Source organism: Astatotilapia calliptera, chromosome 14 (genome assembly GCF_900246225.1).
Source record: "Astatotilapia calliptera chromosome 14, fAstCal1.2, whole genome shotgun sequence".
Lineage (NCBI taxonomy): Eukaryota > Metazoa > Chordata > Actinopteri > Cichliformes > Cichlidae > Astatotilapia > Astatotilapia calliptera.
In genome coordinates, this window is record NC_039315.1 from 10,411,173 (window position 1) to 10,426,051 (window position 14,879).

A 14,879-nucleotide genomic window follows, 5' to 3' on the forward strand; every position below is an offset into this window, starting at 1 on the left:
CAACAGAGCTGTAAAAACACCTTAGGGTGATGTTAAATCTTTCATTTGTGGGACTGGGGCACATCTAGCACCTGCTTTTTCACTTTGCTTCCTTCTGTCTTACCCTCTGCAGCTATGATTGTGCTGACGGTTGTTGAAGGGCACTCTGGATGAGTTTATTAAAAAGTATCAGCACTCAGCTCCAGCACCTGACAACTTACAGGTGAGTAACTCCCTTTAAAATAATAGTTTGCCCTTCAAAAACTAATGCCATAGGCAGCGATATAGTGCATTACAGTCCAGTAGCATAAAATGTTTTAGTACCCTTCATAAAACAGCACTTTCTTCTGTGTCCCCCTGTGAAAGATCTATTTTTCTTTGGGATCTAATGGGTCTCGTTGGAACTCCTAATTGGCAGTCACTGTACACACTGTCCTTTGAGCTGCAGTTGCTATGGGGGAGAATTCAGTGTTCAAACTGGCTTTGAAGTCCTTAAAAGTGAATTCAGTCTTCACTGCTGTGGCAGCAGAAATAGCTGTGACCAGACGAGCTAGCAACCGAACACGAGCGTTTTAAATTTAAGCAGTGTCACCGGCCTACCACACCGTACCAAGAGTGCACTTAAAATGGCAAAACTAGCAGCAGCTTTCAAAAAGACCTACCAGGTTCTCTCTGTAAAAAGGTGTGAGCTTTAGCAAAGTATTTTTAAGTATAGAGAGAGAGAGACACATTCACAGACACAGAGAGTAAGAAGTCTTTCATGTCTACCCTTCCCATGTACTTTAAGCACACTGAAGACACTAATTGCTTCTTTTTAAAATCCCTACTGGACCACCTTCACACATGCACACATTTCCCTTGACCTTCCAGAATCCATGAGTGCATATCAACAACCAAATGAGCCAGTGTGTCAAGGTGAAGTGTGCTTTTTATGAATTTATTTTAGTGATGAGATTAAGGGAAATCAAATCTATAAATAAGACCTGTTTGTATCATGCAGTTATCCAAAAGCTGCTGTCAGCATCTGTGCAGCGCTTCATCTCCAGAAAATAATTACAATACACTGCATATAATTTCATTTAAGCTAGTCTGTGTTGATGCTCTATCATATGCAGTAAGTCACTTCCCTTTGTTTAAGCACAGTTGCAATATGCTGTGTTGTTCACCTGTTAGCTGATATCCTAATTACATTTAAAAATGGATCTCTCTACAATTTTTAAAATCTATTAGTCTGTTTTCCCAACAATTTCATATTTAAAATATGATTAATAGGTTTATTTCAGGTGTGGTGGGAATTAAATAAATAAACTTTAATGCTTATTTCTTAAGCTAACTGAGCGGTGTTGTTAGTATGTTAGGTTCAATTCAATTCAAGCTTATTCATATAGGACCTCAAGGTGATTTAAATGATATGATCAAGATTCAATAAAATTATAGAGAAAATTATCCAAATATCCTCTACAAGCAAGACTTTGGTGGATGTGGAGATTAGTATAAAGGGAGCGTCTGGAAACAAATGTCTTTGGAAAGTTGCAATTAGATCCAGACACAAACTGATCCCGGCATGCATCTGAAGAAGACCAAAACGTTTTAGATTACAGTGCTTTCTGAATCTCTAACTGAGAGAGTAAAAATAATTAGAATAAAACAGACTGAATGGAAACAACAGAAACATCCATAGTTCCTGGAGGGTTCAGACACACGCTGAGCTGAATACAGACACACGTAATTATTTCCACAGACACTGCAGGATTCCAGCTAACCTCTATATGTGGGCTGTGTGAGGGTTAAAGAAACACAACAAGTCCAGCAGTCAAAATAAGCTCAAGGCAAAAAATTAGTTTTGCTATCTGCCTGACTCGGAATATATCTTAGATGGTATTAGTTTCAGCAAGATCTACCCAAAGCATACAGGATTACTTTGTATATCGCATACTTCCTTCACAAGAAAATCATGAGAAAATTACATAGAGGAAAAACTGCAGACAGAATATAGTGAAAACTCAAAGTGGCTGCTCTGCTGTTCATATTTTCTCAGAGCATGAGCAAAATAAGCTCAGGATTACTGTTATTATCAAGGGTCAATGTGTAAACAAAGCATATTCAGTTGTAAATGTTCTGTTTAATGCTATCAACAAAAACCTTGACATTCCTCAGCACTCTACAAGATGAATCCATTGACCCTCTCTGCACCTCCTGCAGGAATAGGTCTTATAGTCTGAGAAACAAAAGCTGAGGCATAGATGGCAGTTCAGCAGATAGGATTAGGCTGTAAGTCTTCAAAGAAGTCCCTCTCTGCCAGAGCTGCTCACTTCAGTCATGCTAATGCTGTTTATTTTTTTTCCTCATCCATTTTTTTAGCCCCTCTCTGTCTCTCTCTTTTCTGCCAACAGACAGCTAAAACATCATCTCATCACTTCACTGAAAATACACTGACAGGTGAATATTTTCAGAGGGAGTGTTTAATACTGGCCCTGAGAGCAGGCAAGCTTTCATGCAGAATTTTTGCCTGAGGCAAGGCCAAGGGACTCTCATACTGACAGCGAACCCTGTCTGCAATAAGGATTTTTTTTCTCTATTTCATTTGGGCTTTTATGCTGAAAAACGACCTCCTCCCCCCCCCCTTCTCTGCTCTTGACTGCCTGTAATATGAACACGCACTCATACAGGACTCCGGGGAAAATAAACATTAATTCAAAACCTTTTTTTAATGCTACTTTATGCTTGTGGTGCTTAATAAATTGTTCCGGGAGCTTTTGTCATTCAGTCAGTTGTACCCTCTGAGCAGTTGTACGTGAAATATTTTCTTTGTGTGTGCGCTTGACGACTAACAGTACACCTGTACTTCAACATGTATGTGACTGATTTTTTATCTCGGTGCTGAGCATTTTTAACAAGTTAATCAACTACAGTAATCCACTCACGCTCTTTCAGCGCAGTTTGGGCAGTGGAGTTTCCAGTTAGTCCACAGAGCAGTCAAGCATTGAGAATTGAATGCAAGGCAGCTGACAAGCAATTAATATCAATTACAGATGGAAGCTGTGTGAATGTGACTTCACTAGATGCTTGTAGTTTCCACTTCTATATGTTAAAAACACACACACACACACACACACACACACACACACACACACACACACACAGGCTCTCTAGCAAAAAGAAATGGTATATATCTAATCAAGCCCAATGCACTGTATTTCACACTCCACTAAAGGTGCTTAGAAGGAGGATTTAAGAGTTTCTAAGCCATGAGTCTGGGCACAAAAAGTCATCTTATGGTTACCACTGCTATTGCTTCCCTCATAATTGCACTAGCGGACTTTTCTCTTTCACAGTCAGTGGTAAAAGTGACTAGCTTTGTGCACACCGTCTGATAATGGCAACAAAGAGGGAAGCAGTTGAGTGAACAAAGCATTATGTAATCAATAGCGCTGGTCAGTCAGAACAGGAGGGTGTTGATCTGTTGACTGAAGTACTGTTTACATAGATTTTCTTTTCTCACGCTGCAGATGTCAAAGGAAAAACTAAGCCAGGTGGAAAACGAGAAGCATTTTAACATCACAAATATTGAAAACAAAAACAAAAAAAATTAACTATAGTCCGAAGAAAATGAATTGATTGAAGGCACCTTGAGGGGCAGTGATCTATGTCAGAGCAGGGCAAGGTCAAGGCCACTCGTGCTTATCTCTGTAAATTAAAACCATCTCGAACAATGGAAGGATGATTTCAATTAAATTGTTCAGTGAAAGATCTCAGGAGTCACTGAAGAACAAACACTATAGCTTTATTGCTTTCACTGTGCTCCCTGCTGTGACCAAAACCTCTGACAGCCCCACAGGTCAGGCTAATACCTCCTAGTAAAATGCAAGTTAGGAGTCTCTGGGGAAAAAACACATTACATGTTATTTTGCCAATATCTCTGGCTTATATAATTTTATATTCACATATAATTGGTGTCCAACAAGAAGAGGACAAGCTAACATTTGATACTGTTAAATATTCCCTAAATGGGCAGTAAGGGGTGATTTAATGTGTCCATGTTAAGCAATTGCTGATTGCATATCAGAGTAGCTATTAGATTAATGACTGTATCAGGGTTTAGACTGGTTCTCTGTAAGCCTTTCACGTTGGAGCTCCAGTCTGCTCTCACCCCCATGTGATCAAAGACTGCCACACTGTGAAAGCTACTGCCATCAGGTAGAAATGCACAAAGGGACTTCCTTCCAGCTTGACAAATATGAAGTCTTGTTTACAATCCCTGTATTGCACATGTTAAATGCCACAGGGAGTCTTAAGTGTTTTTTTTTTTCAAACATGCAACAGGTAATAATATTATTTGAGGAGGATATTTTAAGTACCAGTATTTTCCTGCACTTAACCAAGTTGTTCTGGTACCAAAATCTAGCTAAGCTGAAAGTGAAAACAAAACAAAATGGGAAAAGAAAACTTTTAAACTGGACACAAACTGTTGAGAAACCTCTGAATGTTAAGACTCACATGTGTTAAGACAGCTTTTGCTTTCTAATATTTGTGGGGCTGGAGCATCAAGGCACCGATGCCAAAGGACATCTTGCCCACATCTCTTTGATGCCAATGGTTTATGACAAAGACAGCATTCAATGCCATGGCATGAAAATGATTTAACAATTCTGTCTGCCGCTGGGTTCTGTGCAACAGAAAAAAAAGAGCTTTTGTTTTAGCTGGTAGCTAAAACCAGCAAAAACAATATATATATGTTGTAATGAGGCCTAAGAGCCATTTGTTGTCAGAAGGAAAGAGAGCCAAGAGAAGGGTGATAACAGCCAAAGAAAAACATTTTTTAAAGAGTGAAGGAGAGCGCTCCAGGATGTGCGAGTGTTCAAAAAGCAATGTTCAACAGGCATTTTAACCAGATCAGCAAGTAGCAAACCTTTTAATTATTAGCCTAAGACAAGATTGGCCTTTTTTTCCTTCTTTCTTTTAAGGGACAGGGTGTCCTTTTAATAACAATATTCCACTTTACACGCTGCTTTCATTGAAGTGTTTGTGTTTTTGTCATTACTTGCAAAATAGTTATGTACTGTATAGCTCATTATGTCATGTAAAAGAAGAACCTACATGAAAAGACTTCCAAAATATTCTCCAGAATTTGCTTTCCTGTGAAGAGTGATAAGGCAATTAATTTCTGAAAACAAGGAACACTAAAGTCCAAAAGAGGTGTCCTTATTAATTCAGGACACCTTCCAGCAGTGTCCCTGCTACGTTGACACTACATTAATAACCTCTGTGATTGATAGCAACACTTTTTGTCTTCATGCTATGAGGGAGATATCCATATTGACACGCAGAGATACTGAAAAATGTGTCAACAGAATGTCCTTTTTTCCATTTTGGCAGTAATGATGTGGTTTGCAAACATTTGGAGATGAAAATGAACTTTGGATTGCTGAATTTGAAAGTTGTCATATATTATTTGCACAAACGTGGGGGATGAAATTGCAGTTTGATTAACAATTTCAGTGAGTTACTGTCAGCTTTTGGATTAGACTTTAATAGTTGAAGTTAGAATAAGTAAAGATATAAAAGTAATTGTGATTCAAGCATTTAGACAGACTAATTTTCATAACTGAAAAGCCATCCATTTTCTTCTGCTTTTCCAATTCAGCATCAAGGGGAAGCCTACCCCAGCTGGTATAGGACAAGAGGGTATAACCAATTAGCCTAATTAGGTGCATGTCATGGGAGGAAGTAGGAATACCAACACAGACACAGAAAAATGGCCCCACCCAGATTTTGGATTCAAACCCAGGAACTTTTTGTTCTGACGCTAACCCCCACACCACCCTGCTGTCCTTAACTGAGGATTTGTATCAAAAACCAAACCCTTGAAACATTCAGTGTGAGCATACATATTTATATAACTTGTGTACAATTATTGCTAGTGGTATATAAGGGCTGAGATGTGAGGGTGTGATCTGACAGATTGACCTTTGTCAGAAAAGTGGCAGCTGCCACTCTGTCTAACCGTCATCAACAGCCTGACCTTCACCATATGTCAGCTGCTTTACCAACAGTCCACTGTTTCCAGGTCTTTTCATTTTAAGGTGTGCTCTGAAAATTTCAGTTTTGTTTCCCATTTTTGTGACTTTTTAAAAAAAACTACAAGTCCCTGTAAAACGTGATTGCTTTGTTTTCGTCCCTTTTCGGGCCCAGTGTGCTTGGAGATGCTGGTGAATTGTCAGTTGGCCTAATTAAAGCGATTTCATGGTTCCCACACTTTGGGGGATTTTAATCTGAAATGCTCCAGCGTGCTTATGCAAACGTTCAAAATTAAAAGCATATCCCTTAAAATTAGCTTCATTCTGTTTCTCTCCCCCAAGTTTGAAAGCCTTGCCTTAGGTAAACTGATGGGCCACCCTCTAGTGGAGCTGAACGTTAGCATTTATTCTTCATAATCACATTCAGTTAAAACCTAATTGGCAGAGGCAAGGAGGCATAAATTGAAGGACAACAAAAGCTACAACAAATATAAATTAAACCAATGCTGCCTAAATTGGTTGGCGGTATCAGAAACACATTTAAAAGAAGAAAGAAGAAAGTACATAAACTGGTTTAAAATCAGCAATAAACAACTAGGCAAAGAGAAAAGACTCTCTAATGTGTCCCCCCTTTAAGTTATGTGGAATAGTATACTATATGCCAAGATGAGAAGCAGCTCCCATGAAGCATTGCACTTCAGGCTCCTTTCCTCCCATCGCAATTAGAGAGAAGCACATCAGTTAACCTGCATACATATTCATGTCCCATCATGAGGCAGATCCATGACTGGGTGCAGCTCTGCAGTCAGAGCTTCTCCATTGGAGAGCAGCGGGGTCTCACACCCTGCAGCCAACAGCCAAACTGAAGAGAAACAGAGTGTAGGAGGTGCTTGAGGCTAAGACTCATTTAAGACATCCCAGCCGTCTGACGGATGTCACCCCTCTCTCTATCCAACACCACTAAGGCCCTTTTTAATGAAACCGGACTGCTTGCTCTGCACAGCAAGCTCTTTGATATTGTCCACGGGAGCCTTATACAATAGCTTGATGTTAATTGTGACTAATAAATCCAGCCTACCTCCTTCTCCTCCTCCTACTAGATCAGCCATCTCACACCCAGTGCCTGGACCGCCTTGGACTGCTGCCAGGGAACAGAGACGCAGCAGTGTAATGAAAAAGCGCAGTGGCGGGCACACACACACTCATGTTAATTATTTGTTTAATAAATATGCAATAACTATAACTCCTGGGGCAATAACAGCTCAGTGCTGCATGTCTCCACAAGGAAGTGGGATTCAGTGATGCATTCCATGAAACTTCTGCAGCAGTTATAGTCTCACATTGACTGGATGGTCACATTTATACAGACTCTTTTTCTATATTGTTCTGTGGGCTAGCCTAATCCTGATTATCCCCAAATAGCACTGGAGACAAGTCACACACACCCGCTCCTCAAATAGCTTCATTTTTTTAGCACCAAAGACTTTAATCACCCACCACAGCTCAGATCAAGGATTTTACAAGGGTGATTATGAAAGTTAGTGAGCAAAAGCAAACCAGAGATGACAGAGATAAACTTTATCCATGATCCTCTATTACAGGGGTACAAGACTATTGAGCTCATTTTCTGTTCTGTTGGAGGATGACACTGCAACTCATGTACAAACACAAGTGAATGACTTTGTGGAACAATGTGACACTATCCATCATCACAGTTGTTCTTCAATGTTTGTAGTTTAAATGCAGAAAGTGTTGCTGGATCGTTGGGTACTGATATTGGCTAATGCAAGTGATTTAAATGGACACCAATTTGGAAATTGCATAACACAGCCAGTAAAAGTCATTGCATTGTGCTGTGCACAGGCATTGAAAGCATATGATGGCTCTAGGATGTATCCAGATATTCATGTCACTCTCTTCCTACACTTTCAGCAGTCATGGGTGTAGAAACTTAAGGATGCTGAGTAGCTCATTCCTTGAATAAGTAAATAAGAGTTTGGGGTTTTTCCCCCCTTAACAAAACGGAGGAGATAGTTACTTCCTCCTAATTTCTCCAAAAAGTTTTGAAACACTTTCTTACCACTTCCTACAAATACAAAAAAGTGTGTGTGCTAGTGTGATGTTTCCTTGCCCCTTTTTGTGTCCCTGGTGTATTAGTATTGCAAAGAAATGTTTAGTTACCAAGATTTAGGCATCAAAGGCGTAGTTGTAAGTGGCAGGTGTACATGTATCTTTCAGTTAAATAAAATGCTTTGGCACAACTATTCTATTTTTCCGAAGCCTTCTGTAGGAACAAAAGTCTTTCAGGTATCACCCCTTGGTGAATGCAGGTTTAAAGCATTTCTACCTTGGCTTTACTCTTCAGACCAGGAAGCTACATCCATCTTTTATACCGTCTTCTCCAAAACTCACCAAAGAACAGTTGCTCTTATTGTGCCATTTCAGAGTCAGCTTGGAGAATGCAGTTGGTGCGTAGTGTTCTCACAACAAACTGTAGACTTAACCCTCTGATCACAGAATTTATATAACTCTAATCCAAGCAGAGTTTGTCTCCTAGATGCAGTAGTGATGTACAAGCCCTGAAATTAATAAACTTATAGACTTTTTTTATCCTTAAGAAATGAATTGATGTATTTTCACATATTAAATACCATGACAACTTGTGTTTTTTCATTATGCTCATCAGATTTAAGCATAAATTAAAAATTTATTCAATACCTGCTTGCTGTAAATGGCTCACAGATAAAAGCTACTCCACTGGTTTATTTAGGATTTGGCCCCAACTCCAAGACTCACTATGAAGAACTAAGCAGATGAGACATTATGCAAACTAAATAATTTCAAGTGTACAGAAACCTTAACCTCGCCGCATACTACAGGCTCACTGAGGTTGTGGAGGCTCACTGCTCCTTCTGCTCACAAGTTCATGAGCAGATAGAAAGGTTGCGCCTTTCAAATGTCAATACTGCATCTGAATTCGGTTTCTTGACTCACAGGTCACATACTAATACACTGCAACACAGCTCTGAGCATGTTTGAAATACACTCGGTATAGACTCCACCATCTAGCTTCTTTTTTTCCACAATCCCTGAATTATATTCAGCCTCACAGTCCCCATCTTCAAATGGGAACCCTGTGGGTTTGTATTTTCTGCTGTCAGCCGCTGCCTAAGGTGACTGTTTGCCCTCTGTCTTAGAAGATCCTACACCATAAACCTTCATCCAGTTCTTTGTCACAGCATGATCGAAGACAATATTTGGGATCTCTCACTCATTCTTCTCTCAGTTGTAGTGTTTTTTTTTCCTTTTGGCTGTCCACCTCTGTCCAATAACTCCCTATTTTTTGTGAAGTTCAAACAACCTGAGACTGAGTGCCTGGAGCGCTGAGTCATCTGGAGTCTGGCCAGAGAGAAGCTGAAAGACAAAGAGAAAGGCGGAGGAGACAGAAAGCCAGAGAGAAAGATTCAGAGAGGTAGTCAGATGAGAAAGATTTTTGGTCCATTCCTGTTCAGATGAGTGACTGGGTCTGAACCAACTCATTTCAGTCTTTGTCTGTTACAATTTTGCAGTGCCTCCTAGTGCAGAAAAAGAAAAAAGTTAGTTACAATAACTTCAAAAATAAGTTAAGCTTGTGTTTAACTTAGTATACAGCCTGTAACACTACAGCTAATCATGAGATTTGCTGTGTATTAAGCTTCGTGAGAATGGTCTGAGTATTGGTCTTTCCTTTTTTTCCAGAGTAGTCTCAAAGCACATTACCTGTGTTCAGGCTTTATTCAAAACAACAACATCTACTATATCTCTACAAGCTCTTCCATTTTTATTTTTGCACGTGTGTAAATTCAGTCAGGTTATTGTCGCTCAGGTCATAGCTAAAGGTGGCATTTACTGGACTGCATTACAGCTGGAGGCCAATAAATTTCCAATAAATATAATATGAAATAATATAACATAATAGCTCAGTCAAAAAAACAAAAAAACAAAAACAAACAACAGGCGTATAAAAGTGATACAACAGCTGATCGCGTGGTAAACTCTTTTGGTTATATAGCTTTATAAGTAAACTCTGATGGGCCAAGTATACACTCGCATGTATGCATTTGTCAGTTAGATTAACTGGATTAATTACTTTGTGTCTGAGTAATCACTCCATAAATTGTTCCTCTAACCCTGGCACCGCATGAGCCGAGTTGTCAGATTCTCAGATCGTCTGAGCAACACAAGAAACAGCGAGATTATATGAAAGAGATACCAGCAAACTGTGAGGAAAAAAAAAAACAAACAAGAGTTTTTGCGAGACCCCCAAATATTTTCCTCATACATGCTGTGACAGAAAGCTGCATGAGGGTCAGCAGTGCAGCAGCGTCTAAGGCAGAGGGTGAACAGAAACTCGCAGCAACCTTGGGCAGCATCTGACACAAGAAAACACAAACCACAGGGCATCTGTTTGAAGCTGGAGGAAAGTCAGGACAAATACCAATCTCCAAGAAGCCAAAAGCTGAAGCTCATTATTTTGGACTGTGGTTGGCTCAGCTGTGGGAAGAGTTGCAATATGAGCTCAAACTTTAGAGGAAATGTCAGTATATTACCAGGTGTCACACTGATTAGGTGGACCTGTCAGCTAATTTTGAAACATCACAAAGTTAGTGGCTTTGAAAGGCATTTATAGTCTAATTATTTTCTCCATTTATATCCCTTCCCTGTCACCAGTACAAAAGAAAAATATCTGAGTTTAGATATAGTATTAACCATTAGAGTTCTATAAAATAATTAGAAATGCAAACTAGACCAAAATGGATCCAAAGAAAGCCTTTACACTGGTAATTTGGCTAAAACAGAAGGCTGCATTTCGAGAGCCTTTGCTCCTGCTAGCCTTTCTAAAAATCTGTCTTTGAGGAAATAATATGAAAAGCAAATTTTACTGGAATTTTTCCTCTTAATGACAACTTACTGTTGGAAAGATTTTGTTTCAAATTGGTAGAATTTATCCATCCACAATCTCTATTCTGCCTGCAGTGGCACGGCTCTTCAACTTTTGCCTGGGCTTAATTGCTGATTGCCTACACCCGATCAGGTGCAGATAAAGGCCTGCCTGAAATGAGCTTGGAGGGGAGACACCTCTTCACTTCAGACATTGGCGTGCTTTTGTGGCTGTCATTAGCTGAGATTATAAAGCAATTTAAAATGAAAATAACGTTTCAACAAACTCTGGTGTCAGTGACTATGACATCACCCATTTGATTCTGAAGCTGCATTAACAATCAGGCTTGCCAGTGCAACTGCTCGGAGCAGTTTACTCACAAATAGACATACCTACTACTTACTGCTAAGTAACAGGAGAGAAAAAAATAAAGCTGGAGCACACTTTTCTTGGATGGCCATATTATTTTTCAGATACTTCCATTAGAAATGCCCCAAATACAGCACAAATGCAAACAAGAAGTCCAGTACAATGACTCCGTAAGTAGTGTCTTCAAATATAATCAGCCGCAGCCTATACTTTTAGTCTAAAATTCAAATGGATAAGTTATAAAAACTAAAAAAAATAAATAAATAATCAAGCCCTGTATTTGTTTTGAAGGCTGAACTGAGCTACAGAGGCCAAAACGCTACAAGGCTCCAAATATGAGAAATTCATTGCTGAAATTGGATATGTTAACATGGGAGTCTGTGGGGATCAACCCAGTTTTGGAGCAAGCTTCAAGTTGCCATTGGAGAAACTGCAGTTTTTGGCACTCACACTTTGCTTTGGAGCCCTGGAGGTTGCCACTTGTGCAATCTGTGGTTATATCTGCTTCTAACAAAGCCTCCATGTTGGTATTTTCACAGACATGCATATTTATCAGCCAAGTAGACGGTTGGAATTGTGGAGCCGTCTGCTAATTTTCAATCCAGACAAAGTCAGTGGCTTTAAAAAGCATTTATTTTTGTTAATTCTCTGTCATTAGTGAAAAAGAAAAACACATCGACGAGGTTTGATATTATATTTCTATAAAAAGCTTACAAAAGCAATACTTTAACAAAAGGACATTAGTCATTGTGTGCAAGATGCATAAAAGACCAAGTCTATTCATTTAGTACATTTTGCGTTATTTAATTAACATTGTGATCGTCTATTATTGTAAATACAATTTGCAGGGGACGGAGAAAAACAACGTATCCTCCATAAAAATTAGCACTGAATAATTTTAATTAAGGCGCAGCAATTATTTCATTTATTTGACTGGCAGACTCTCATTAAACAGCACTTAGGACCAACCATTTCATCTGCAAGGCAAGAATACTTTCTGTCTTTCCGTCCCTCCCCACACACAGCAGTTCTTGTTCTCTCTCATTCCCGTAAGTGATCACAGCGTGCAGTCATTCACTGACACGAGGCACAGAGCCAGTCTCACTGACAAACTGCACCGCAACCTTTTACCTCTGTATGTAATTAGGACTCTGGACATACAACACATTCACTTAGCCTAATTAAAGAATGACAAAGACATATTGTACCACTTTTCAGCGGACATCTCGTTAGCTACCAGTAGATTCGAAGATATTTTCCCACTGATATTATAAAGCGAGTTCAAGTGTAAAAGTAGCTGTTTTTCTTTGCTCCATTGTTACATTCCTCAGACTTGTAGCGTCAGCTAATCCTCCTCAGTGTCTCAGACGCTGTCAGCACAAGAATGAACTAGGAGGCATTTCTGTCTGCTCCAAAAGCTGGATTACAGAAACAAGAAGATTACCCGTCCAACAACTTGAACAAGCAAAAAAACAAAACAAAAAAAAAACAAAGCTATCACAATGCTTCACAGTGTGTAGTGATTAACTGTATTCTCTGCTCGCATTTATTAATATAGTCTTGTAGCTGACAAGCTCAAAGAATCCCTACGGTGCAAATTAAGTGTAACGCTCAGAATGCTGTTGCGGTTTGCTTCCCTAAAAACCTCTGGACAATCATTTGTTTTTCATCTGCTTTTACCATCTCTGAATCATTGTGTGGTGTTAAACAAACAGGGTGTTGGTGGCGGCAAAGGATTGAACACACAGAGGTTTCTCTCCTGTCTGGATGAAGTCCTCCTAAGTGGTGAGAATGATCAGCGGCTGTTTTTTTTATTCCTCCAGCCTCTCATAAATCCAATAATTACATTATGGTTCTTGAGGGAAGAGAAAAGTTTTCCCATTAACTAGTGCTCATTAACCCACTTCCAAAATGTATAAATGACTAACTTGAGGGAGTTGCGCAGTAATTCCTTATCACATATTTAAATGCAAAATTCACCAAAACCTTGATTCACATGCAGAACACGTGATCCTGCTCACCGTGAGCAGTAAGTGATCGTTTTGTTATCAATATTTTATGATGTACATTAATTAACCTTGAACTGTCTGCGAACGGCAGACAAACACTCCCCAGTGACTGTGTCAGACATACACCAACATACACTGTCCTGCTGTGACTGACAGCATTTTAAGAGCTGCTTTTGAGAGAGGGATCCTTTTCTTCTGCAGAAAAGCCAAACATCACTCACTTAAAGATGTGTGCAGTCTGTAATCCAGGCTTCAGAGGCTCTTACCAAACCACTGGCAGTGATTTGCAGTCAGGCTCAAAGATCTGTCATGTAATAATAATGATTAGTGCTCGGTGGCAGTATTTGTTTGCTTTCTATGTTATGATTTTGTTCACAGCATATGGCTTTAAGGCTATCTTTTAAGTAAAAGCTTGTGCATATTGAAAAACCCAATATTAAAATGGGATCTGGATGTAAATTCCTGGGGCAAACAGGGTTGAGTTACTTAATCATTCATCCTCTTCATCTGAAAGACATTCCTAAGGAAGGCCAGAGGGTATGAGATGGATGACGTGGTCGCTTGTAGGTATAACTCCTCAATTTCAAAGTTAAATATCAAGCCGGGACAAAGCCCCCGTCTCTGCCCTACCATCACAGGACTGTCAGAAATGACAGAAGGAATACTTTGGTCCTGTATGACATGAGACGAGGACAGGACAGGCGGGTGTCTCTGATCACATCACACTGCTGATTACTGAGGAAGGCAGAGGGATAAGAGCAAAGCCAAGGGTCCTATTGATCACACAGATGCATTATGGTAAGAGATGGTAAGAGCAAACAGGGACAGTAAAGTGCCTTTATCTGACATTAAATGTGTGCAGGACAGCCTTGTCATATGCACTGCCTGAAGGCTGCACCAGGGAAACCACAATGACTCAAGTCTCACCAAAGATAAAATACTGTCATGTTCAATCAGTGTTAAATCAGTCTTCTGATTTTATCTCAGCGTTAATTTCCTAGCATAATAAAAACACTGACCTTCCTCTCATTTCAGTAAAATATACAACTGAAAAGTACGATTTAAGATCAACATCTTTCCCACATCTGTTGGCAAATAGTCAACTGGAATAGCTGCTGAAACACTAGCTTGAGAGATCTGGCTGGTGTTTGGGTTTTGTCTGTTTTGTCTTTCCTGAAAAAACTACAACCTGTTGACTGGTTCAGAACTTTTGCAAGCCACAAATATTAGATCAGTAAATAGGACTTGGATCATCATCTCACTTGTGCCAGGATGAATGTCTGTATTATCACTCTTAATGGGCCAATATTTTTTTATTAGTCCTTTATTTATCCAGGCAAAAAATGTCACTGAGATTAAAAATCTCATTTCCAAGATAGACCTGGCAATAATAATGCTCTTGGGGGAAAAAAATAACTTTGAAAGTAGGATACTGTCAAAGCAACCTATGCTTAGGCAAATTAATCAAAACTGATTTGATAATAAATAGAACAAAGAAGCCTAATAGCTTAAAAAACGGCTCCAGGTCAGCAGAATTCACAGGGAAACCAAACAAATCTGTCCATAAACTCTTAAATTCTCTAT

At 39.4% G+C, this 14,879-nt stretch overlaps 1 long non-coding RNA gene across 1 annotated transcript in view; it reads right to left on the reverse strand.

The window, feature by feature from the left end:
• LOC113036602 (uncharacterized) overlaps positions 1-14,637 on the reverse strand; it is a 65,139-nt gene extending 50,502 nt beyond the window's left edge. Inside the window, exon 1 of the long non-coding RNA XR_003274467.1 lies at positions 10,948-14,637. This is a non-coding gene — a long non-coding RNA (uncharacterized LOC113036602). The remainder of the gene's footprint in view (positions 1-10,947) is intronic.
• Between the last annotated feature and the right edge of the window lie 242 nt (positions 14,638-14,879).